We start from the raw sequence: 27,113 nt of genomic DNA on the forward strand, positions 1-27,113 counted from the left end.
TGGGACGCTGCACTCCCGGCTCCAAAATCAGTCCCTGCCTCCCGGGGGCTTCTCCTCCCGCCACCTGCGCGGACTGGCTGGGCCCCCTCCCGGGGTCAGTTCAGGGGGTAGGGCTGCGCCCCGTGTTTGCGCTGTGACAGGATGCCGTGCTCAGCTCCCCGGTGCCCAGTCCAAAGCCCGGCGCCATGGTTCCCCAGCTGGGACGCTGCACTCCCGGCTCCAAAACCAGTCGCTGCCTCCCAGGGACTTCTCCCACCAGCCGCGTCGCCGCACCGCCGGCGCAGACCAGCTGGGCCCCCTCCCGGGCTCAGTTCAGGAGGGTAGGGCTGCGCCCTGTGTTTGTGCCATCACAAGATGTTGTGTTCAGCTCCCCTGCGCCCAGTCCTAAGCCCGGCGCCAAGGTTACCTGACTGTGACACTGGCTCCAGGCTCCGAAAACAGTCGCTGCTTCCCTGTAGTTGTTTGTTCTCCGTCTCTGTCACTCAGGTCAACTCTTTAAATCTGTGTTTGTTGTTCAGGGTTCATAGATTGTCATGTATGTGATCGATTCACTTGTTTTTCCGAGTCTTTGTTGCAAGAGGGATCCGAGGTAGCGTCTACCTAGTCAGCCATCTTGGCCCCCCCCCTTTGCTCATTTTTAATTGGATTGTCTTTTTGTTGTTGAGGTATTGTTTCAAGTTTTCTGTAAATATCAGAGATTAGTCTCTTGTTAGGTATGTCATTGCCAAGAATTTTTTCTCAGTCTGTAGATTTATATTTTTAGTCTTTTGCAGAAGTCTTTTTATAAGCACAAGTGGCTAATTTCTAGGAGGTCCCAGTTGTCTAGTTTATCTTCCCTTGTTTGGACATTTTTAGTTATGTTTAATAGTCCATTTGTGCCATAAATTAGGGCCCTAAGGTTTGTCTTTATTTTTTATTCTATAATCTTTATAGTTTCAGGTTTTATATTCAGGTCTGTGATCCGTCTTGAGTTAGTTTTTGTATATGGAGTGAGGTATGGATCCTGTTACATTTTTCTGCAAATAGACATCCAGTTCTGCCAATACCATTTGTTAATGAGACTATCTCTTCCCCATTTAATGGATTCAGCTCTTTGTCAAAGGTTAGCCGTCTATAGGTGGGTGGATTTACTTCTGGGTTCTCAATTCTGTTCCATTGATCTGTGTGTCTGTTGTACCAGTACCAGGCTGTTTTGATTACTGTGGCTGTACAGTAGATTCTGAGATCAGGAAGTGTGAGATCTCCTATTTTGTTCTTCTTCAGTAGTACTTTGCTTCTTTTCCATATAAAGCTGGTGATTAGTTTTTCCATCTCATTAAAGAATGTTGATGGAATCTGGATTGGGATTGCATTACATCTATAGATCACTTTGGGTAGTGCTGACATTTTCACAATATTAAGTCTTCCTATCCATGAGCATGGTATGTTTTTCCATTTACGTCGGTCTCTTTTGGTTTCTTGCTGTTGTGTTTTGTAGTTTTCTTTGTATAAGTCTTTTACATCCCTGGTTAGGTTTATTTCCAAGTATTTTATCTTTTGGGGGGCTATTGTAAACGGTATTGTTTTTCTGACTTCCCGTTCAGAGTTCTTTGTTAGTGTAGAGAAATCTGATTGGTTTTTTTAAAACAAAACTTGCTTTATTTCATAAGACATATGGAGATAGGCAAGGGCTGGTTCTGGATCAGCAGCTTGACAATGTGGGGACTGGCATCTCTGTGACTCTCTTGGCCCTTCCTTCCCTAGTGGTAGAAAGAACTACTGTAGCTCCAGCCATCACTTTGGTGTCTGTGGCAAAAAGAGCAGAAGAGGTGGCCTAGCTGCATTTGTCACTTTAACCAGGAAAGCAAAGGTTTTCCCAGGAGTCCCCTAGCTAAAGCTGTGTGCTGAGGATACGCCAAACTGTAGCAGAGACTGAGGAGTAACCTTTAGCTTTTCCAGGCTCTTTAGTGGAGACAAGAGAGAAGGGGATTGAAAATAGAGGACAAGTTAGACTACCAACATTATCTTCCTCAGGTATAATTAACTTCTCTTTTACAATGGGTACTTTATATGTCAAGAAATTTCTATCAATACTTTTTAGATTATAATTTGAAACTCAGTTCTGCTTTCCATCATGATTATTATGCTTTCTCATTATCATACATTTTACACATTTTTAACAGATGCATTTCACGTGTCTTCTTTCCCTATTTTTGTTTTTCTTCTCTTCTCCCTAACTTTCTAGGATGGGACTAAAATGACTTAATCTTTCAAGAAAGAGTGAGAAAAATAAAAAAAGCCTATAGTGACAAAATACTTTCAACTACTCTGCTCAGCCATTGTCCTTCCACACCAAAGAGCACCTGGAAAACATCCCCACATATTTTGGCATCGAAAAACTGATATGGCTGACCAAATTCCATGTGGTGTCCTCTGGCTCCGTTAGCATTAAATACTTTTTCTTCAAAAATTGAAGATATTCTTTGTCTTTCCAGTTCATTATTTGTACCATCAAAAGGAATGTCTTCTTGATGGCAAATTAAAATTCTCTTCCAGTTTAATTTTCTGAGTCTGAAAAGAAATGTTCCAAGCAAATTTTACTGACTTGTATCAAGATCTTAGAAATGTAGAAACCGCTGAATCTCAAACTATTGAATGGACTTCTCAGAAGCTCAATTAGGGCATCAGTACAGCAATGGGAAGACTAGCACAAATTCTAACACTCCTATAAAGCTTCTTGTTTCACAGTGTATTTGGCTTACAGCATCTCTAAGATGAAGGAAGAATCAAATCATGCAAACTGATAAGAATATGGACAGCATCTTGTTCAGGGGCTCAATTCATCAACATCTCCTAGGTGCACTATGTCAGGTGAAGGGGATAATGTTGACTATATGTGATTTCTACCTTATCCAGTGACTTGAGATTGAACCCCCATGAAGATACAACCTCATGGGCATATTTATTTCCACATCTCTACTATCTTGTTTAGTATTAAAATTAATGACACAGTATATAATATATATACAAGCAAACCGTGACCAGAATTCTTCACAGACACTTTGTGGGCCTTTGACACAAACAATACCAGGCTTCCCTGGCATGCTAAACCCAGACAGGGAAAGCTCCTTTACCCATTCTAGAATACCGTTTCTTTTGCATTTGTTGTAGATGTGATACCTATAGATCCAGAGTCGTATTAGAAGAGACCAAGTGGTAGCGCTGTACTTCCTATGGTGGCAGAAGATGTGGTGTCTCTGCTGACATAGCTCTGTGGCATTCAGTATACAGACATCTCCGTAACAGTTCTTTTCCAAGTATGCATTCAGATCTGTGTTCAGCTGAGACTGCTGGGATCTACTTAATAATATTGATCTGACAGTAATTTCAGGCCGAACTGCAGGGTATTTGAAAAGAATACAGGTCAGTGAAAACATCACCATTGCTTCCTCAGACACATCAAGGTTGATACTGACAGTAAATTTTTGAGGATCGTCCCTCTATGGTCTTCTTTTCAATATTATCTTTCAATTCGGCTAAAGCTAGCTGATCAGGAACTATGAACTTGTTACTGGGGAACATAACGGCCAGCAGTTCTAACTCGGGGGGCTGGGCTTCTGCCTGCTCAATTTCAGTTATTTTTGGATACCTATAAGTTCCTTCTCAAAGAGAATTTACTCTGAAATCAAACACCATTATTTAGTTCAGTGGTGTCTTCATGGTATCCTTTCTTATCATCAGCAAATGTTTCTTGAGCAGCTACTATATAGAGAGCTTCATATTTCATGCCTTCCTGAAATGTTCTATTTTGTTCGAGGATCAGAAATGGCTATCTCAGCCCATGGCAACATCAGTGCTGTACCTGCAGGTTTTCTGGCTGCACAAATGCTTCTTCTTGGGAGGTAGCCTCAGAATTCCAGGGCATGGTGACCCAAAGCCTATAAACTGCTTCTGTGGGTGGTCTCACAGCAGTGACAGCACACTTTCCCTGACTGATTTTGTACGTTGATCTTGTACCCTGTACTTTGCTGAATCTTTCTATTAGTTCCAGTAGCTTTCCTATAGAATCTCTGGGGTTTTCTATGTATAGGATCATATCATCTGCAAATTGGAATAGTTTTACTTCTCACTTACCAATTTGGATGCCTTCTGTTTTCCTTTGCCTTATTGTTCTGGCTAGGGCTTCTAGTACAATGTTGAATAGGAGTAGTGATAAAGGACATCCTTGTCTGGTTCCAGTTCTCAAGGGGAATGCTTTCAGTCTCTCTCCGTTGAGAATAATGTTGGTTGGTTTTGTATATATGCCCTTAATAATGTTGAGGAATTTCTCTTCTATTCCTATTTTGCTGAGTTTTTATCAGGAATGGGTGTTAGATGCTGTCATGGATTGAACTGTGTCCCCCCAAAATGTCTGTCAACTTGGCTAGGTAATGATTCCCAGTACTGTGCAACTGTCCACCATTTTGTCATCTGATGTGATTTTTCTGTGTGTTATAAATCCTACCTCTATATGTTAATGAGGTGGGATTACTGGCAGTTATGTTAATGAGGCAGGATTCACTCTACAAGATTAGGTGGTGTTTTAAGCCAATCTCTTCAAGATATAGAGAAGTGAGCAGAAAGACATGGGCGCCTCATACCACCAAGAAACAAAAGCCAGGAGAACAGCACATCCTTTGGACCCAGGGTCCCTGTGCTAAGAAGCTCCTAGTGCAGAGGAAGATTGATAAGGACCTTCCCCCAGAGCTGACAGAGACAGAGCCTTCCCCTGGAGCTGGCATGCTGAATTCAGATTTGTAGCCTCCTTGACAGTGAGAGAATAAATTTCTCTTTCTTAAAGCCACCCACTTGTGGTATTTCTGTTACAGTAGCACTACATGACTAAGATGCCTTTTCTGCATCGATTGATGTGATCATGTTGTTCTTTTCCTTTGTTTACTTATGTGGTGTATTACGTTGCTTGATTTTCTTATGTTGAACCATCCTTGCATACCTGGTATGAATCCCTTTTGGTCATGATGCATTATAATTTTTTTTTTTTAATATGTTGTTGGATTCTATTGGCTAGGATTTTTTTTTTTTTGAGAATTTTTACATCTATATTCATGAGGGATATTGGTTTATAATTTTCTTTTTTAGTGGTGTCTTTGCCTGGCTTTGGTATCAGGGTTATGCTTGCTTCATAGAATGAATTTGGGAGCATTCCATCCTTTTCTGTATTCCAGAATATTTTGAGTAGAATTGGTATCAGCTTTTGTCTGTTCGGTAGAATTCTCCAGTGAAGCCATCTGAGCCAGAGCTCTTTTTTTTGTTGGTAGTTTTATTTTATTCTTTTTAATGACCTCTTTGATTTCTTCTTTTGTAATGGGTCTGTTTAAATTTTCTATCTCAGTGTGTGTTAGTTTAGGTAGGCGGTGTGTTTCTAGAAATTTGTCCATTTCTTCTAGGTTTTCAAATTTGTTGTAGTACAGCTCTACATAGTATTCTGTTGTGATCCTTTTTATTTCAGTTGGTTCTGTTGTAATGTCAACCATCTCATTTCTTATTTGTGTTATGTATATCTTCTTCTTTTCTTTGGCCACTAGTTTGTTGATCTGGCCAGTGGTTTGTTGATTTTATTAATCCTCTCAAAGAACCAACTTCCAGTCTTGCTGATTCTATTGTTTTCCTGTTTCATTTATTTCTGCTCTAATCTTTATTATTTCCCTTCTTCTAGTGACTGTGGGTGTTTTTTTGGCAGCTCTTTTTCTATTTATTAGAGTTGTAGGGTTAAGGTGTTGATTTTGGCCTCTTTTTTTTGATATGTGTGCTTAATGCTATAAATTGACCTCTGAGCACTGCTTTTGCTGTGTCCCACAGGTTTTGGTATTTCTGTTTTCACTCTCATTTGATTGTGGGAATTTTTTTTTAATTTTTAAAAATTTATTCACCTAGTGGTTTTTAAGCAGGATGTTATTCAGTTTCCATGTACTTGATTTTTTTCCCTTGTTTTTGATTTCTAATTTTATAGCATTGTGATCCAAGGAGATGCTTTGTATTATTTTGATGATTTAGAATTTATTGAGGTTTGCTTTGTGACCTAACAGATGGTCTATTCTAGAGAATAATCCATGTGTGCTAGAAAAGTGTGTACTGTGCAGTTGTTGGATGGAGTGTTATGTATATATTTATGAGATCAAGGTGGCTGATTGTGTTGTTTAGATCTTCTTTATTTCTGTTGAGTATCTTTCCAGTTGTTCTGTCCTTCACTGAAAGTGATCTGCTAAAGTCTCATATTATTATTGTGGAGTTTTCTATTTCTTTTAAATTCTGTTAAAGTTTATTTTATGTATTTCAGAGCTCTTTCATTGGGTGCATAGGTACTTATTACGTACCCATAACCATAACCATTCTCTTGTTGGTTGATCTATTACTCATTATATAATGCCTGTCTTTGTCTCCTTTGCTGCCTTTTCCCTTAAAGTCTATTTTATCAGAGATTAATACTGTCACTCCTGCTATTTTTTGGTTGCCATTTGCTTGGTACATTTTTTTCCATTCTTTGATTTTTAGCTTACTTTTATGTTTATGTCTAAAGTGTGTCTCTTTTGGCAGCATACTGATAGGTCACGTTTTCTTATCAGTTCTACCACACTCTGTCTCTTGACTGGTGCATTTAATGCATTTACATTCAGTGTAACTATCATTAGATATGAATTTATGGCTGTCATTTTGTTGTGCTCTTGATGGTTTCCTTGTTCTGTATACTGTTCTATACTGAGTTCTTTCTGTTTATGGATGTTCTTTTCATTTCCTTTGTTACGTGTTGGTTTTGTGTTTACTAAGACTTTATGATTTTTTTTCTTTTGATGAGGTTTATTAGTTTTCATTGTGGCTTCCCTGAAACTTACTTTTATCTTCCTAAGTTTAAAAAGTCTGTTATATCTTGATATCACCTTGACCTTCTCTCCATATAGAAGTTCTGTAACTACACCATTTATTCCTCCTTTCTTATAGCTTTATTTTATTTTTGAAAATTCTTTATCTGGGTTGGTATTCAGGTGATGTTGTCATGTGTCTTAATCTTAGCTTGTTGTATGACATTGTTGGTTCTCTGCTTGAAGGACTCCCTTTATATTTCTTATAAGGTTGGTCTGGTTTTCACAAATTCATTAATTTCTGTTTACCTGGAAATGTCCTAATTTAACCATTGCATTTGAGAGACAATTTTGCTAGATATATAATTCTTGGTTGGCAATTTTTTTCTTTCATGGTTTTATGCAAATGTCTTAGGCTGGGTTCTCTAGAGAAGCAAAACCCGTAAAGCGTACAAATATCTATATGAAGAGATTTATATCAAGAAAATGGCTCACATGGTTGCAGAGGCTGAAATGCCCCAAATCTGTAGGTTAGGCTGAAGGCTTCTTCTGATTCACGGGCTTGTGAACCCAAGGCCGGCAGGTCAGATAGCACAGCTGATGAATCCCAAGATCAGCCAGCAAGACTACAGGTAAGCTGCTAGATCAAGTCCCAAGAACAAGTCAGATGAACAGGAGCCAGATGCAGGATGCAGAGCAAGCAAAAGCCCACAAGCCTTGCCAGAGTCCACTTATATTCAATGTAGGCCACACCCCCAAGGAAACTCCCTTTCAACTGACTGGCTACTTACAGCAGATCCTACAATGGAGGTGATCACATGATATCAAATCTCATCATGGAAGTTATCACATCATCATATGACTGCCACGCTACATTATAACTGTCAAACCACTGTGAACCATGGCCCAGCCACATTGACACATGACCTTAATAATCACAACATGTCATCCCATTTCCTTGCCTGCACGACTTTTGCTGAGAAATCAGTTTAGTTCTATTGGTTCCCCTTTGTAGGTAATATTTCATTTTACCCGAGCTGCTCTCAGGATTCTTTGCCTTTGGTTTTGGAAAGTTTGATTAGGATACGTTTTGGGGATTTTCTTTTGGGGTCTATCTTATATAGGGTTTGACAGGCTTCTTGGATAGATAACTTCTCATCTTTCACATCAGGGAAGTTTTCTGCAACAAATCTGTGCTTTTCATCGCCTCCCGTTCTGGAATTCCAATCATGCGTAAATTATTTCTCTTGATAGTGTCCACATAACTCTTAGGCTGTCTTTATTTTTCTTCATTCTTCTTTCTGATTGTTCCTCTAACAGATTGGTATCAAGGGATTTGTACTCTGTTTTGCTGATTCCTTCTTCCATTGATTAAATTCTGCTCCTTCCAATGTGTTATCTATTTCTGGAATTTTAGTGTTAATCTTCTGGATTTTTAGTTGAAGTTTTTGTATGGTTTCTAAGTCGTCTACTTATCTTGTTCTTATATTGTTTTCCTGAATTATTCTAGAGTTTTGTCTGTTTTCCATGGTTTTCTCTGTATTCACCTTGATCTCTTTGAGGATACTGTATATAAGTCTTCCAAATTCCTTATTAGGTAATTCAATTACCATTTCTTCCTCAGGAAGGTTTTCTGGCTCTTTATTTTGGTCACTAGCTTTAGCCATTTTGTCCTGTTTCTTTATATGATCGGATGTCATCTGTTGCCTTCGAGGCATTAAGTGTTATTGTATTTATTTATTGATTTCATGTCTGTCTGCTTCATCCTGATTTCTTTTGTTTGTTATATCCAGGCTGGCAGAGTTTGTGTGGTTTGCTGGTCTCAGGTCTGGCAGCACTGAAGTGCTTGCCACTGCCTCCAGGTGAGCGGGGCAATGGCTGGTAGCATGAGTGCGGGTCTCTGCTGTTCATGCTGGGTAGCTGTGGGTAGTCTGGGCAGGCACTGGCTGCTGTCTGTCATCTGTCCAGTGGTGCAGGAGCAGGCAGTTGCACTCGTTGAGTGGGGAGGGCTGCTGGTGTGGTACGTATGATGGGAGGGTGGAGATGTAGTTACTGTCAATCGCTGGGTGGAGGGAAGAAGGCGAAGTGGACAGAGGGAAGGCTGGGGGCAGGTGGGTGAGCATGTGGGAATGTGGTCACTGCCAGTCACTGAGTGGGTGGAGGGGGGGTATTTGGTGACAGGCAGGCAAGCACAATTGCTGCCACTCAGCTAGTTGAGAGTAGCTGGAGCTGTGCCAGAATGGCCTGCTACTGCCTGGCGGGGTCTGCAGGTGGGAGGGGCACGGCAGACTGCTGACACAATGCTGGAGCGGCCTACCTGCTGCTGGGCCAGGTTGGTGAGTGAGGGGGTAGGGTGACTAACCAGTGTTGTACCAGAGTGGCCCACCACTGCTCAGCGGGGTTGTTGGGTGGTAGCAGATGGCGGTAGGGGTTTGGGTAGCAGCCAGGACTGTGTGAGGGAAAAAGGGGAGGGCTCGTACCTTGGTCCCCGATGGTTGAGGCTACAGGGATGGAGGGGGTTTATTTCGCAAATCACCAGAACAGTGGAGGGAGGGGGAGCGTGCTCCTCTAGTCACCAGGCAAGGGCACCCAGGCTCTTCCCATTGGCTGAAGCCAGAAATCAGGACCTTATTTCACTCTGGGTATGTTTACACAGTTACTCTGTGTCCTGCTGCGAATTCCGTGAAGCTGCCTTCTGTGCTTCTTACCTGGGATTACTGCTGTCTTTGTCTCAAGATGGCTGTGCTGTGCCGGGTCGGCTGAGAGGGTCCCCCTGCTCTGTCTCTTCTCATTCACAGTTTTCAGTCAGTTTCTTCTTCCACTTGGTGTCTAATCTAGTTTTTTATGCTTTCATTTGATGCTCAGAGTTCCAGGATAGTCATCTGTATTTGCTTCAATTGGTTTCTTGGGTCTTTGCTGTAGAGGAGCAGTGTGATGTGTATGGCTAAGCCACCATGTTAGTCAGAAGTCTACAGGAAATTCTTTATTGGTCTGTCTCCTTTTCCCCCAAATTTCAACTGATATTGCACACTACTAACAATATTTAACTTCCCTAACTCGGAAATATTCAGGGGCTTCTCATTGCCAAGAATACAAAATCCAAATTCCTCTGTTCTTTATTCAAGGTCCTCCATAATTTGGCCCTAATTTATCTTCTCTGTCTCAACCCTTCTGAATAAACTTTCCACTTCTGCAAAGCTCCCAGGACCCAACTTCCTGATTTTTGTTATTACTTTTCCCTCTACTTGGAATGGGTTTTCTCACTTCTTTCTAAATCTTTGTTATTGTTGTTAGATGCCATCCAAGCTGGTTCCAACTCACAGCGACCCTGTGTACAACAATACAAAAGAGTGCCCAGTCCTGCGCCAAATCTTCCTTATCCTTTAAAACCCAGTTCAGACTCTGAGAACCCATGTTATAAGTGATCTTGCCTGCACCTGAACTCCTCTAACACTTTTATGTACGTACTATTATGTATAAAATATGACAGTACACAATAGAGTATATAGCACGTACAGTTTATATATATGATATATATACTATTTGTTTTCTTTCAACCATACACTGTTCGTATTGTTAGTTACCTCTTAATGTGTATATTTACTTTATCTCCTCAGTTAGACAATAAACTACTTGAGGCAAGTATTAGTATTTTAGTTCCTTGTATCTTTCACAGTCACGAGCTTAGTGCCTTGCACAGAGTAGGGGCTTGATAATCACTGAATGAACACAGATAAGAAGTAATTAGATTAAGAGGCACTTGGATTGCTTCTGATAACAAAAACTAAAATTTTAAATGGTTTGTATTTTATAAAGACCAGACTTACTGGTCTGACAGAAACCTGGAGAAACCCTTCAGCCAGAGATTAGACAGTCCATAAAAGAAAACAAGACTAAATGGGCACATCAAGTTAGGGGCAAGGACGAGAAGGCAAGAGTGGAAAGGAAAAAAAAATGATTTTTTTTATATTAATAACTGTACTTAGTACTCAGGAAACTTATAATTTATTTATAGTAATGGAGTCTATTCTGCTCAAATTCCCTCCTAATGAGCTGCAGTCTAAACTAAATAGACAGGATAGTTAATTTTAAAAGTACTTAATATATTGAAGAATAATAAAGTAGGAGGACTTGCACTGCCTGACCTCAGAACCTACTATACAGCTATGGTAGTCAAAACAGCCTGGTACTGGTACAATGACAGACACATTGACCAATGGAACAGAATTAAGAACACAGACGTAAATCCATCCACCTATGGTCACCTGATATTTGACAAAAGCACTAAGTCCATCAAATGGGGAAAAGACAGTCTTTTTAACAAATGGTGCTTGCAAAACTGTATGTCCATCTGTAAAAAAATGAAACAGGACCCATACCTCACACTACAAAGAAAAAGTAATTGACAACACATCGAAGACGTAAAAAAGACCTAGAAGAAAAAATAGGGTCAATACTAGATGCCCTAATACACAGCATTAACAGGATACAAACCACAACTAGACATACACAAACACCAGTAGACAAGCTAGGTAAATGGGATCTTCTAAAAATTAAACACTATGTTCATCAAAAGACTTCACCAAAAGAGTTAAAAGAGAACCTACAGATTGGGAAAAAATTTTTGGCTATGACAAATTCAACAAAGGCCTAATCTCTAAAATCTATGGGAAAATCCAACATGTCTACAAAAAATGACAAATGATCCAATTAAAAAATGGGCAAAGGATATGAACAGGCACTTGACCAAGAAGACATTCAAGATGCTAATACATACATGAGGAAATGCTCGCCATCACTAGCCATTAGAGAAATGCAAATCAAAACCACCATGAGATACCATCTCACCCCAACACTACTGGCACAAATCAAAAAACCAGAAAATAACAAATGTTGGAGAGGCTGAAGGGGGATTGGAACTCTTATGCACTACTGGTGGGAATGCAAAATGGTACAACCAATTTGGAAAATGATATAGAGCTTCCTTAAAAAACCTAAAACAGAAATGCCATATGATCCAGCAATCCTACTCCTAGGAATATATCCTAGAAAAATAAGAGCCGTCACATGAATAAACATATGCGTACCCATGTTCATTGCAGCATTATTTACGATAGCAAAAGGATGGAAACAACCTAGGTGCCCATCAACATCTGAATGGATAAACTATGGTACATACACACAATGGAGTAGTACACAACAATAAAGAATAATGATGAATCTGCAAAGCATCTCACAACGTGGATGAATTTGGAGGGCATTATGCTGAGTGAAATAAAGACAAATATTGTATGACACCACTACTATAAAAACTCATGAGAGGGGGGCGGAGCCAAGATGGCGGACTAGGCAGACGTTACCTCGGATCCCTCTTACAACAAAGACACGGAAAAACAAGTGAATCGATCACATACATAACAATCTACGAACCCTGAACAACAAACACGGATTTAGAGACGGAGAACGAACTAATACGGGGAAGCAGCGATAGTTTCCAGAGCCTGGAGCCAGTGTACCAGTCAGGTACGGCACAAGCACAGAGACCTGCTCCACCCCCCTGAACTAACCCCGGGAGGGGGACCAGCCAGTTCCACGGGCGGCGTGGGACGCAGCCGGTAGGAGAAGTCCCCGGGAGGCAGTGACTGATCTTGGAGCAGAAAGAGCAGCATCCGAGCCGGGGAACCGTCCCGCAGGGATTTGGACTGCTCGCAGGTACGCCATAAACACGGAGAGTTGCTCCACCCCCTGAACTAACCCCGGGAAGGGGACCAGCCGGGTCGCGCGGGCGGCGTGGGACGCAGCCGGTAGGAGAAGTCCCCGGGAGGCAGCGACTGGTATTGGAGTGGGGAGAACAGCGTTCCAGCCGGGACACTTGGTCGCGGCACAAGCACGGGGAGCTACTCCACCCATCTGAACTAACCCCGGGAGGGGGCCCACCTGGTTCACGGGGGCGGCACGGCCACGCGGCTGGAGGGACGAGAAGTCCCCGGGAGGCAGCGACTGATTTTGGAGTTGAGAGTGCACCATCCCAGTAGGGGAGCCTTGACGCTGGGCGTGGGGCTGGAAGCGGAGGATCTGACCGTGACTTCAGCGGGCCAGACCCCCTGGGGGCAATCTCCACACAGCCAGCACACATAGGCGACGCGCCCGCGGGAATCTCAGATATAACAGTCATTCCAAGCAAGACAAGCAACTCTGGCTATATTCTGAGGTGCTACTCTCCTATCTCTCTGTTCCCTCCCCCACCCTCCCCAGGCGGCTTCATTAACATCTGAATAGCCTGAGCCAGAGGGAGAACTCTGATAGGGATCTGACTGCAGTTTTTTTTTAGCGGATTTTCTGGAAAAACTAGTTTCCCAGTGATGGCTCGGAGACAACAATCCATATCAAACCACTTAAAGAAGCAGACCGTGACAGCTTCTCCAACCCCCCAAACAAAAGAATCAAAATCTTTCCCAAATGAAGATACAATTTTGGAATTATCAGATACAGAATATAAAAAACTAATTTACAGAATGCTTAATGATATCACAAATGAAATTAGGATATCTGCAGAAAAAGCCAAGGAACACACTGATAAAACTGTTGAAGAACTCAAAAAGATTATTCAAGAACATACTGGAAAAATTAATAAGTTGCAAGAATCCATAGAGAGACAACATGTAGAAATCCAAAAGATTAACAATAAAATAACAGAATTAGACAACACACTAGGAAGTCAGAGGAGCAGACTCGAGCAATTAGAATGCAGACTGGGACATCTGGAGGACCAGGGAATCAACACCAACATAGCTGAAAAAAAATCAGATAAAAGAATTAAAAAAAATGAAGAAACCCTAAGAATTATGTGGGACTCTATCAAGAAGGATAACCTGCGGGTGATTGGAGTCCCAGAACAGGGAGGGGGGACAGAAAACACAGAGAAAATAGTTGAAGAACTTCTGACAGAAAACTTCCCTGACATCATGAAAGACGAAAGGATATCTATCCAAGATGCTCATCGAACCCCATTTAAGATTGATCCAAAAAGAAAAACACCAAGACATATTATCATCAAACTCACCAAAACCAAAGATAAACAGAAAATTTTAAAAGCAGCCAGGGAGAAAAGAAAGGTTTCCTTCAAGGGAGAATCAATAAGAATATGTTCTGACTACTCAGCAGAAACCATGCAGGCAAGAAGGGAATGGGACGACATATACAGAACACTGAAGGAGAAAAACTGCCAACCAAGGATCATATATCCAGCAAAACTCTCTCTGAAATATGAAGGCGAAATTAAGATATTTACAGACAAACACAAGTTTAGAGAATTTGCAAAAACCAAACCAAAGCTACAAGAAATACTAAAGGATATTGTTTGGTCACAGAACCAATAATATCAGATATCAGCACAACACAAGGTCACAAAACAGAACGTCCTGATATCAACTCAAATAGGGAAATCACAAAAACAAACAAATTAAGATTAATTAAAAAAAAAAATACACATAACAGGGAATTATGGAAGTCAATAGGTAAAAGATCACAATAATCAAAAAGAGGGACTAAACACAGGAGGCATTGAACTGCCATATGGAGAGTGATACAAGGCGATATAGAACAATACAAGTTAGGTTTTTACTTAGAAATATAGGGGTATATAATGAGGTAACCACAAAAAGGCATAACAACTCTATAAATCAAGACAAAAACCAAGAAAAACGTAACGACTCAACTAACATAAAGTCAAACACTATGAAAATGAGGATCTCACAATTTACTAAGAAAAACGCCTCAGCACAAAAAAGTGTGTGGAAAAATGAAATTCTCAACAACACACATAAAAAGGCATCAAAATGACAGCACTAAAAACTTATTTATCTATAATTACCCTGAATGTAAATGGACTAAATGCACCAATAAAGAGACAGAGAGTCTCAGACTGGATAAAGAAACACGATCCATCTATATGCTGCCTACAAGAGACACACCTTAGACTTAGAGACACAAACTAAAACTCAAAGGATGGAAAAAAGTATATCAAGCAAACAATAAGCAAAAAAGAAGAGGAGTAGCAATATTAATTTCTGACAAAATAGACTTTAGACTTAAATCCACCACAAAGGATAAAGAAGGACACTATATAACGATAAAAGGGACAATTGATCAGGAAGACATAACCATATTAAATATTTACGCACCCAATGACAGGGCTGCAAGATACATAAATCAAATTTTAACAGAACTGAAAAGCGAGATAAATACCTCCACAATTATAGTAGGAGACTTCAACACACCACTTTCGGAGAAGGACAGGACATCCAGTAAGAAGCTAAACAGAGACACGGAAGATCTAATTACAACAATCAACCAACTTGACCTCATTGACTTATATAGAACTCTCCACCCAACTGCTGCAAAATATACTTTTTTTTCTAGCGCACATGGAACATTCTCTAGAATAGACCACATATTAGGTCATAAAACAAACCTTTGCAGAGTCCAAAACATCGAAATATTACAAAGCATCTTCTCAGACCACAAGGCAATAAAACTAGAGATCAATAACAGAAAAACGAGGGAAAAGAAATCAAATACTTGGAAAATGAACAATACCCTCCTGAAAAAAGACTGGGTTATAGAAGACATCAAGGAGGGAATAAGGAAATTCATAGAAAGCAAGGAGAATGAAAATACTTCCTATCAAAACCTCTGGGACACAGCAAAAGCAGTGCTCAGAGGCCAATTTATATCAATAAATGCACACATACAAAAAGAAGAAAGAGCCAAAATCAGAGAACTGTCCCTACAACTTGAACAAATAGAAAGTGAGCAACAAAAGAATCCATCAGGCTCCAGAAGAAAACAAATAATAAAAATTAGAGCTGAACTAAATGAATTAGAGAACAGAAAAACAATTGAAAGAATTAACAAAGCCAAAAGCTGGTTCTTTGAAAAAATTAACAAAATTGATAAACCATTGGCTAGACTGACTAAAGAAATACAGGAAAGGAAACAAATAATCCGAATAAGAAATGAGAAGGACCACATCACAACAGAACCAAATGAAATTAAAAGAATCATTTCAGATTATTATGAAAAATTGTACTCTAACAAATTTGAAAACCTAGAAGAAATGGATGAATTCCTGGAAAAACACTACCTACCTAAACTAACACATTCAGAAGTAGAACAACTAAATAGACCCATAACAAAAAAAGAGATTGAAACGGTAATCAAAAAACTCCCAACAAAAAAAAGTCCTGGCCCGGACGGCTTCACTGCAGAGTTCTACCAAATTTTCAGAGAAGAGTTAACACCACTACTACTAAAGGTATTCCAAAGCATAGAAAATGACGGAATACTACCCAACTCATTCTATGAAGCCACCATCTCCCTGATACCAAAACCAGGTAAAGACATTACAAAAAAAGAAAATTATAGACCTATATCCCTCATGAACATTGATGCAAAAATCCTCAACAAAATTCTAGCCAATAGAATCCAACGACACATCAAAAAAATAATTCACCCTGATCAAGTGGGATTTATACCAGGTATGCAAGGCTGGTTTAATATCAGAAAAACCATTAATGTAATCCATCACATAAATAAAACAAAAGACAAAAACCACATGATCTTATCAATTGATGCAGAAAAGGCATTTGACAAAGTCCAACACCCATTCATGATAAAAACTCTTACCAAAATAGGAATTGAAGGAAAATTCCTCAACATAATAAAGGGCATCTATGCAAAGCCAACAGCCAATATCACTCTAAATGGAGAGAACCTGAAAGCATTTCCCTTGAGAACGGGAACCAGACAAGGATGCCCTTTATCACCACTCTTATTCAACATCGTGTTGGGAGTCTTAGCCAGGGCAATTAGGCTAGACAAAGAAATAAAAGGTATCCGAATTGGCAAGGAAGAAGTAAAGTTATCACTATTTGCAGATGACATGATTATATACACAGAAAACCCTAAGGAATCCTCCAGAAAACTACTGAAACTAATAGAAGAGTTTGGCAGAGTCTCAGGTTATAAAATAAACATACAAAAATCACTTGGATTCCTCTACATCAACAAAAAGAACACCGAAGAGGAAATAACCAAATCAATACCATTCACAGTAGCCCCCAAGAAGATAAGATACTTAGGAATAAATCTTACCAAGGATGTAAAAGACCTATACGAAGAAAACTACAAAGCTCTACTACAAGAAATTCAAAAGGACATACTTAAGTGGAAAAACATACCTTGCTCATGGATAGGAAGACTTAACATAGTAAAAATGTCTATTCTACCAAAAGCCATCTATACATTTAACGCACTTCCGATCCAAATTCCAATGTCATATTTTAAGGGGATAGAGAAACAAATCACCAATTTCATATGGAAGGGAAAGAAGCCCCGGATAAGCAAAGCACTACTGAAAAAGAAGAAGAAAGTGGGAGGCCTCACCTTACCTGACTTCAGAACCTATTATACAGCCACAGTAGTCAAAACAGCCTGGTATTGGTACAACAACAGACACATAGACCAATGGAACAGAATTGAGAACCCAGACATAGATCCATCCACGTATGAGCAGCTGATATTTGACAAAGGACCAGTGTCAATTAACTGGGGAAAAGACAGCCTTTTTAACAAATGGTGCTGGCATAACTGGATATCCATTTGCAAAAAAATGAAACAGGACCCATACCTCACACCATGCACAAAAGCTAACTCCAAGTGGATCAAAGACCTAAACATAAAGACTAAAACGATAAAGATCATGGAAGAAAAAATTGGGACAACCCTAGGAGCCCTAATACAAGGTATAAACAGAATACAAAACATTACCAAAAATGATGAAGAGAAACCCGATAACTGGGAGCTCCTAAAAATCAAACACCTATGCTCATCTAAAGACTTCACCAAAAGAGTAAAAAGACCACCTACAGATTGGGAAAGAATTTTCAGCTATGACATCTCCGACCAGCGCCTGATCTCTAAAATCTACATGATTCTGTCAAAACTCAACCACAAAAAGACAAACAACCCAATCAAGAAGTGGGCAAAGGATATGAACACACATTTCTCTAAAGAAGATATTCAGGCAGCCAACAGATACATGAGAAAATGCTCTCGATCATTAGCCATTAGAGAAATGCAAATTAAAACTACGATGAGATTCCATCTCACACCAGCAAGGCTGGCATTAATCCAAAAAACACAAAATAATAAATGTTGGAGAGGCTGCGGAGAGATTGGAACTCTCATACACTGCTGGTGGAAATGTAAAATGGTACAACCACTTTGGAAATCTATCTGGCGTTATCTTAAACAGTTAGAAATAGAACTACCACACAACCCAGAAATCCCACTCCTAGGAATATACCCTAGAGATACAAGAGCCTTCATACAAACAGATATATGCACACCCATGTTTATTGCAGCTCTGTTTACAATAGCAAAAAGTTGGAAGCAACCAAGGTGTCCATCAACGGATGAATGGTTAAATAAATTGTGGTATATTCACACAATGGAATACTACGCATCGATAAAGAACAGTGACGAATCTCTGAAACATTTCATAACATGGAGGAACCTGGAAGGCATTATGCTGAGCGAAATTAGTCAGAGGCAAAAGGACAAATATTGTATAAGACCACTATTATAAGATCTTGAGAAACAGTAAACCTGAGAAGATCACATACTTTTGTGGTTACGAGGGGGGGAGGGAGGGAGGGTGGGAGAGGGTTTTTTTATTGATTAATCAGTAGATAAGAACTGCTTTAGGTGAAGGGAAAGACAACACTCAATACATGGAAGGTCAGCTCAATTGGACTGGACCAAAAGCAAAGAAGTTTCCGGGATAAAATGAATGCTTCAAAGGTCAGCGGAGCAAGCGCGGGGGTCTGGGGAGCATGGTTTGCGGGGACTTCTAAGTCAATTGGCAAAATAATTCTATTATGAAATCATTCTGCATCCCACTTTGAAATGTGGCGTCTGGGGTCTTAAATGCTAACAAGCAGCCATCTAAGATGCAGCAATTGGTCTCAACCCACCTGGAGCAAAGAAAAATGAAGAACACCAAGCCCACATGACAACTAAGAGCCCAAGAGACAGAAAGGGCCGCATGAACCAGAGACCTACATCATCCTGAGACCAGAAGAACTAGTTGGTGCCCGGCCACAATTGATGACTGCCCTGACAGGGAGCTCAGCAGAGGACCCCTGAGGGAGCAGGAGATCAGTGGGATGCAGACCCCAAATTCTCATAAGAAGACCAAACTTAATGGTCTGACTGAGACTGGAGGAATCCCGGCGGCCATGCTCCCCAGACCTTCAGTTGACACAGGACAGGAACCATCCCCGAAGACAACTCATCAGAAATGAAAGGGACTGGTCAGCGGGTGGGAGAGAGATGCTGATGAAGAGTGAGCTAATTATATCAGGTGGACACTTGAGATTGTGTTGGCAACTCTTGTCTGGAGGGGGGATGGGAGGATAGAGAGAGAGGGAAGCCGGCAAAATTGTCAAGAAAGGAGAGACTGAAAGGGCTGACTCAAGACGGAGAGAGTAAGTGGGAGTAGGGAGTGAGATGTATGTAAACTTATATGTGACAGACTGATTGGATTTGTAAATGTTCACTTGAAGCTTAATAAAAGTTATTATAAAAAAAAAAAAACTCATGAAAAGGTTTACACAAAAAAAGAAATAATCTTCGATGGTTACAAGGGAAGTGAGGATTGGGAGGGAAAAACACTAAATAGACAATAGATAAATGATAACACGGGCAAAGGGTAAGACAGTACACAATATTGGGGAAGCCAGCACAACTTGTCCAACACAAGGTCATGGAAGCTCCACAGACACATTCAAACTTTCTCAGGGACCAAATTACTGGGCTGAGGGCTGTGGGGACCAGGGTCTCAGGGAACATCTAGTTCAGTTTCATTAACGTATTTTATAAAGAAAATGTTTTACATTCTACTTTGGTGAGTAGCATCTGGGGTCTTAAAAGCTTGTGAGCAGTCATCTAAGATACTCTAATGGTCTCACCCTGTCTGGAGCAAGGGAGAAAGAAGAAAACACAAGGGAAAGATTAGTGCAAAGGACTAATGGACCACATTTACCACAACCTCTATCAGACTGAGTCCAGCACAACTAGATGGTGCCCAGCTACCACCACCAACCACTCTGACAGGGATCACAATAGAGGGTCCTGGTCAGAGATGGAGAAAAATGCAGAGCAAAATTCTCACCAAAAAAAAAAAAAAAGACAAGACTTACTGGTCTAACAGAGACTGGAGAAACCCTGAGAGTATGGCCCCTGGACACCCTTACAGTTCAATAAAGAAGTCACTCCTGAGGTTCATCCTTTAGCCAAGTTTTTTTAAAAAGTACTTAAAAAGTTCACTGAGAACTGAAGGGAGAATTTCTTGGAAATGAGTACTACTAAGAAGTTCTACTTCCGAAAGCACTCTATAGCTTGAAAGCACTTAAATGTCTTTTTTCACAGTATCCTTGAAAAATAACCTTTTTCTAAATTATTCATGAGACTAAGGGACCTGGAAATCCTTTAATTTCAGCATGTTAACTAAATCAAGTTCTTATAGAGATACACATTTAAATAATAGCATTAATAATCATTTTTTGTAACACAAATAGACATGTTTCTATTCCTTAGGATTTTACAAGCTAAGTTAGATAATACAGAGATAACATTAAATGAATAAAAAACTAACGTAATATTAGCTGTGAGGCCAACTGGTTTACTTAAATAGGTCTCCCAAATATAAGATGTTGATAATGAATACTGACAGAATTCAAATGTTAGAAATAAGCATACAGTATTAATCAACAAAATAAAAATATGAAGTAAGAAGGCAAGCTAATAATACACAGATGGTGATCTGAGCTGTTGGACTGAAAAAATACAATCTTCTTCCGAACCTATACAAAAAAGTGTGTATATTCACTCATTCAACAAATGGTTTATAACCTGTGCTGAACATTGTATTAGGAGCTGGGATCGGTTCTTGCCCTCAAGGAGCTTTCCATTTATTGAAAGAGGAAAGCACTAAATAATTATAGAAATAACTCTTAACAGTTGTGTCAAGTGTTATAAAAATTACAGAATGCTATGAGATAATGTAGGAGCCTTGGTGGTGCAGTGATTAAGCACTCAGCTGCTAAATGAAAGGTTGGCAGCTGGAACCCTCCAGCTGCTTCCATGGGAGAAAGATGTGGCAGTCATGTTTCTTTTTCCATACCATGTTAACGCTGAGAGAATACATCAGAAATAATAATCAGAACTGACCGCTGTTTTATTCAATCAACTAGACATGTTTTTAAAACTACGTAAGTTTTACCTGAATAGAAAATCAAAACTTGGGCAGAAGCTGGAGTTCTTACAAAGAAGTGTCTTACCTAAAGGATTCCGAGATAAATTTCTAAGGCTGACGTATGAAGTTCCCAATGTAGGGCCACACTTGATAGGAACTGTATATATTTTCTATCTCTATCTAACTGTGTTGGAGAGTTTGAAGAGATTTCAGCAGGAAAAAAAAAAATCTAGTCATGATTTCAAAAGAGGGTGTGCAGAGGGCATACATGCTCCTTGTAATAAAAATCTAAACAGTACAGAAATGTATAAAGAGCAATATAAAAAATACGCTTAAAACCCATACCCCAAGATTATCATCAATAACATGTTGTTGTTATTAGGTGCCATCTAGTTGGTTTCAACTCATAGAGACCCTATGTACAACGGAATGAAACACGGCCCATTCCTGTGCCATCCACACAATTGTTACTATGTTTGAGCCCATTTTTGCAGCCACTGTGTCAATCCATCTTGTTTAGGGTCTTCCTCTTTTTTGCTGATCCTCCACTTTACTAAGCATGATGTCCTTCGGGGACTGATAACATGTCCAAAGTATGTGAGATAAAGTCTCGCCATCCTCGCTTCTAAGGGGCATTCTGACTATGCTTCTTCCAAGACAGATTTGTTCTTTCTTCTGGGAGTCCGTGTACATTCAACATCCTTTATCAAATCATAATTCTTTGGTATTTCTTATTCACTGTCCAGCTTGCACGTGCATATGAAAAAAAAATAGTGCATATGAGGCAACTGAAAATACCATGACTTGAGTCAGGCACACCTTAGTCCTTAAAGTGACATCTTTGTTTTTTTAACACTTGGAGAGGTCTCTTAGAGCAGATTTTCCAATGTAATAAGTCGTTTGATTTCCTGACTGCTGCTTCCATGGGTGTTGATTGTAGACCCAAGTAAAACGAAATTCTTGACAACTTCAATATTTTCTCCATTTATCATGATGTTGCTTATTGGCCCAGTAGTGAGGATTTTAGTTTTGTTTATGTTGAGGTGTAATCCATACTGAAGACCATAGTCTTTGATCTTCATCAGTGCTTCAAGTCCTCTTTGCTTTCAACAAGCAAGGTTGTGACATTTGCATATTGCAGGCTGTGAATGAGTCTTCCTCCAATCCTCTTGCCATGTTTTTCTTCATTTAGTCCAGTTTTCTTGAATTATCTGCTGAGCATACAGACTGAATAAGTATGGTGAAAAGATGCAGCCCTGATGCACACCCTTCCTGAATTTAAACTGCACAGTACTTCCTTGTTCTGTTCAGACATTTGCCTCTAGGTCTATGTACAGGCTCTGTATGAGCACAATTAAGTGTTCTGGAATTCCCATTCTTTGCAGTGTTATCCATACAGTTGAAACCTTTTGCATACTTAATAAAACACAGGTAAACATCTTACCGGTATTCTCTGCTTTCAGCCACGATCCAGCTGACATCAGTGACGATATCCCTCATCCTATGACCTCTTCTAAACCTGGCTTGAACTTCTTGAACTACAGTTGTCTGTAGATGTACAGCTGCAATCGCTTTTGAACAATCTTCAGCAAAATTTTACTTGTGTGTAATATTAATGATAATGTTCAGTAATTTCTACATTCTGTTGGATCACCTTTCTTTTTTTTGTTTGCTTGGTTTTTTTTTTTTAATTGAAATTTAGATGAAGGTTTACAGAAAAACTAGTTTCTCATCAAACAGTCCACACATTGTTGTATGAAAGGATTACCTTTCTTTGGAATGAGCACAGATATGCATCTCTTCCAATCGGTGGGCCATGAAGCTATCTTCCAAATTTCATGACACGGATGAGTGAGCACCTCCACTTCACCGTTTGTTGAAACATGTCAATTGGTATTCCGTCAATTTCTGGAGCCTCGTTTTTCACCAATGCCTTCAGTGCAGTTTGGACTTCTTCCTTTAATACCATTGGTTCTTGATCATAAGCTGCCTGTTGAAATGGCTGAATGTCAACCAATTCTTTTTGGTTCAGTGACTGTGTATTCTTTCTATCTTCTTTTGATGCTTCATGTGTTATTCAATATTTTGCCCACAGAATCCTTCAATATTGCAATTTGAGGCTTAAATTATTTCTTCAGTTATTTCAGCTTGAGAAATGCTGAGTGAGTTCTTTCCTTTTGGTTTCCTAACTCCAGGTCTATGCACATTTCATTATAATATTTTACTTTGTTTTTTCGAGCCACCCTTTGAAATCTTCTATTCAGCTCTTTGACTTCATCATTTCTTCTCTTCACTTTAGCTACTCTACATTCAAGGTCAAGTTTCGGAGTCTCTTCTGACATCCATTTTTGTCTTTTCTTTCTTTCCTGTCTTAATGACCTTTTTGCTTTCTTCGTGTACAATATACTTAATGTCATCCCACAACTTGTCTGGTCTTCGGTCATTAGTGTTCAATGCATCAAATCTATTCTTGAGATGGTCTCTAAATTCAGGTAGGATATACTCAAAGTCGTATTTTGGCTCTCGTGGACTTGCTGTAATTTTCTTCAGCTTCAACTTGAGCTTGCACATGAGCAGTTCACGGTCTATTCTACAGTCAGTCCCTGGCCTTGTTCCAACTGATGATTTTGAGCTTCTCCACTGTCTCTTTTCACAGATGTCGTCGATTTGATTCCCATGTATTCCATTTGGTGAGGTCCATGCGTATAGTCACCATTTATGTTGCTGAAAAAAGGTATTTGCAATGAAGCAGATGTTGGTCTTGCACAATTCCATCATGCGATCTCCAGCATCTTTTCTATCATCAAAGCCATATTTTCCAACTACCAATTCTTCTTCTTTGTTTCTTTCTCATTCCCATCACCAGTAATTACCAATGTATCTTGACTGCATGTTTAATCAGTTTCAGACTGCAGAAGTTGGTAAAAAATCTTCAGTTTCCTCATCTTTTGCATTAGTGGTTGGTGCATAAATCTGAGTAACAGTCGTATTAACTGGTCTTCCTTATAAGCGTGTGGATAATACCCTATCACTGACAATGTTATACTTCCAAGACAGATCTTGAAATGTTCTTTTTGACGATGCATATGATGCCATTTTTAGTCATTCCTGGTATAGCAGACCATATGACTGTCTGATTCAAATGGCTAACACCAGTCCATTTCAGTTCACTAATGCCTAGGATATCAGCCTTTATGCAGTCCATTTCATTTTTGATGACTTCTATATTTTCCTGGATTCATACTTTGTACGTTCCATGTTCCGATTATTACTGTTTCTTCTCATTTTGAGTCATGCCACTTCAGTAAATGAAGGTCCTGAAAGCTTTACTCCATCCATGTCATTAAGGTCAAATCTACTTTGTGGAGGCAGCTCTTTCCCAATCGTGCTTTGATTGACTTCCAACCTGAGGGACTCATCTTCTGGCACTATATCAAACAATGTTCCGCCACTATTTATAAGGTTTCCACCGGCCAATTTTTTCAAAAGTAGATCGCCTGGTCCTTCTTCTCAGTCTGTCTTAGTCTGGAAGCTCCGCTGAAACCTGTTCACCATGGGTGACCCTGGTGGTATTTGAAATACATAGTTTCCAGTATCACAGCAACACACAAGCCACCACAGTATGGGAAACTGACAGATGCGTAGGGTGTAACACAGTAGCTAAATTAAATTTTTAAAAAATGGCTTTTTTTGAAGGGCAACTATATCACAGTACCCGTTGCCATCTAGTCAATTCCAACTCATAGCGACCCTACAGGACGGAGTAGAACTGCCCCACTGAGTTTCCAAGGAACAGCTGGTGGATTCAAACTGTCTACCTTTTGGTTAGCAGCCAAGCTCTTGACCACTGTGTCCACCAAACCAAAACCAAATCTACTGCCGTCAAGTTGATTCCAACTCACAAAGACCTTATAGAGTAGAACTGCCCCATAGGGTTTCCAAGGAGCAGCTGGGAGATTCGAACCGCCGATCTTTTGATTAGACGCGGAGCTCTTAACTGTGCCACCAGTAGCTATCATCAATTGCTCTTCCAAAAGGCCTTTTTTTTTGCCAGCTGTATCCTTTTCCCCAAATTCCTATAATCAACAGGTACTCTCGCCTGTTTTAAATACTGCCAATCTGATTAGTTAGAACTAATTTCATTGTTACTTTAATTTGCATTTCACTGACTACAAATAAAGTTGAGCATCTTTGTACATGTACTTTGTACATGTTTACATGTTCTCTACCCATTTTTCAGTTTGGTTGTGTCTTTTATCAATTTTTCTGTTTTTTTTTTAACATGGTAGATATTAACTTTTTGTCTGTCACATGAGTTAAATACTTGCCACATTCTGTTGTCTGTTTTTAAATTTATTTTTTTATAGATTTTTTGCCATGCAATTGGTACAATTATTATTATTATTTATATGTTCTCAACTATGCTTTTCTTTTATGGTATTTGGATTTACTTTCTTGGTTGAAATGATTTCCTTAATGCTGTATATATGTTGCTTATTTTCTGCTGACATTTTTGTTTTATTTTTAATATTTAAATCATACTTTCATCTCTAACTTATTTTTGTATGTAGGGGAGACAAGAGTCCCAACTTAATTTTCCCCCAAATAGACAAACAATAATGCCAGTAGCATTTTACTAAATAAATCATTCTTTTCCCACTGACTTAAAACATCACCTTTGTCCCTTTTTAAGTTTCCTTATATAATAGGACCTACTTCTGGGCTCTATGTTCTGTTCTTCTGATCTGTTTATTCTTATGCAAATATAATTGTCTTGATTGGTTTCAGACAATATTTTATTATCTCTTAAGGCAAATTTCCTCCTCTTTTTACTGCCCTCCCTCATTCTTTTTCATATTTTGATTAGCTCTTCTCAGATAGTTAACCTTTCATGTGAATTTTAGGGTAATTTTACCCACTTGAAAAAGAAGACTCATAAACCTGTTAAGATTTTAATTCCAACTGCATTAAACTTGTGAGTTAATTTTGCGGGAACTGGCATTATAATATTGTGTTCCTATCTGTTCAGATCTTGTTTTATACCCTAAGTGAAATTTTAGTTCTTTTCAGGTAGACACTATACCTTTCTTGTTATATATATTGCTAATATTTTATAGTTTTTGGTTAGTATTACAAATGGGATATCTTTTTCCATTTCCATTTTTAGCTTTAATTGCTAGTATGGATTTAACACTGATTTTTATATATTTATCTTATAACCAGTCGCCTTACAAAATTCCCTATTAAAGCAGGTTAAGGAATGTTTTGGATAGTTACGTATAAAATTACATAAAAAGATAATTTATCTGTTTAAAAGTTTAAACTGTTTATTTCATTTTCTTATTGCATCTCCAGAAGCTCTAAAAGAATGTTGAATAAATAATGGCAATAGTAAATATCCTTTTTGTACCTAATTTTAATGGAAATGGCTTTAGCACTTTATCATTTGTTAAGATGTTTGATGTTGGTTAATAACAAATATTCCTTATTTTGTTTAAAAAGCTTCATTTTATCCTGATTTTTCTTTAAGTGTTTATTTGGACTGACTACTGGATTATATCAAATGTTGTTTTTTTCCTACATATATGTAATATTTTATCAGCAGTCTTAGCCAAAAATGCCTAACAATTAGTAAGAAAAAAGTCAAACTGTCTTTAATTGTAGGTAATATAGTTGTCTATGTAGAAGGTCCTAAGAATTTTTTTCAATTGTGTTTTAGGTGAAAGTTTACAGCACTAATTAGTTTCTCATTCAAAAATTTATACACAAATTGTTTTGTGACATTGGTTGCAATCCCTGCAATGTGTCAGAATGCTCCGCCTTTCCCTTTACACCCTGGGTTCCTTGTGCCCATTCGTCCAGGTTTCCTGATCCTTTCTGCCTTCTTGTCTTTTCTCATGGGCAGGTGTTGCCCATTTGGTTTCCTACACTTGACTGAATTAAAAGCACGTTTCTTA

The 27,113-nt window shown here is 39.2% G+C and overlaps 1 protein-coding gene and 1 pseudogene across 2 annotated transcripts in view; both read right to left on the bottom strand.

Annotated features, from left to right (window-relative positions):
* DNAJC27 (DnaJ heat shock protein family (Hsp40) member C27) overlaps positions 1-27,113 on the bottom strand; it is a 90,006-nt gene that overhangs the window by 58,308 nt on the left and 4,585 nt on the right. The window lies entirely within an intron of this gene.
* Positions 1,821-8,503, bottom strand: LOC104846077 (RWD domain-containing protein 2B-like; annotated as a pseudogene).

Source organism: Loxodonta africana, chromosome 12 (assembly GCF_030014295.1).
Source record: "Loxodonta africana isolate mLoxAfr1 chromosome 12, mLoxAfr1.hap2, whole genome shotgun sequence".
NCBI lineage: Eukaryota > Metazoa > Chordata > Mammalia > Proboscidea > Elephantidae > Loxodonta > Loxodonta africana.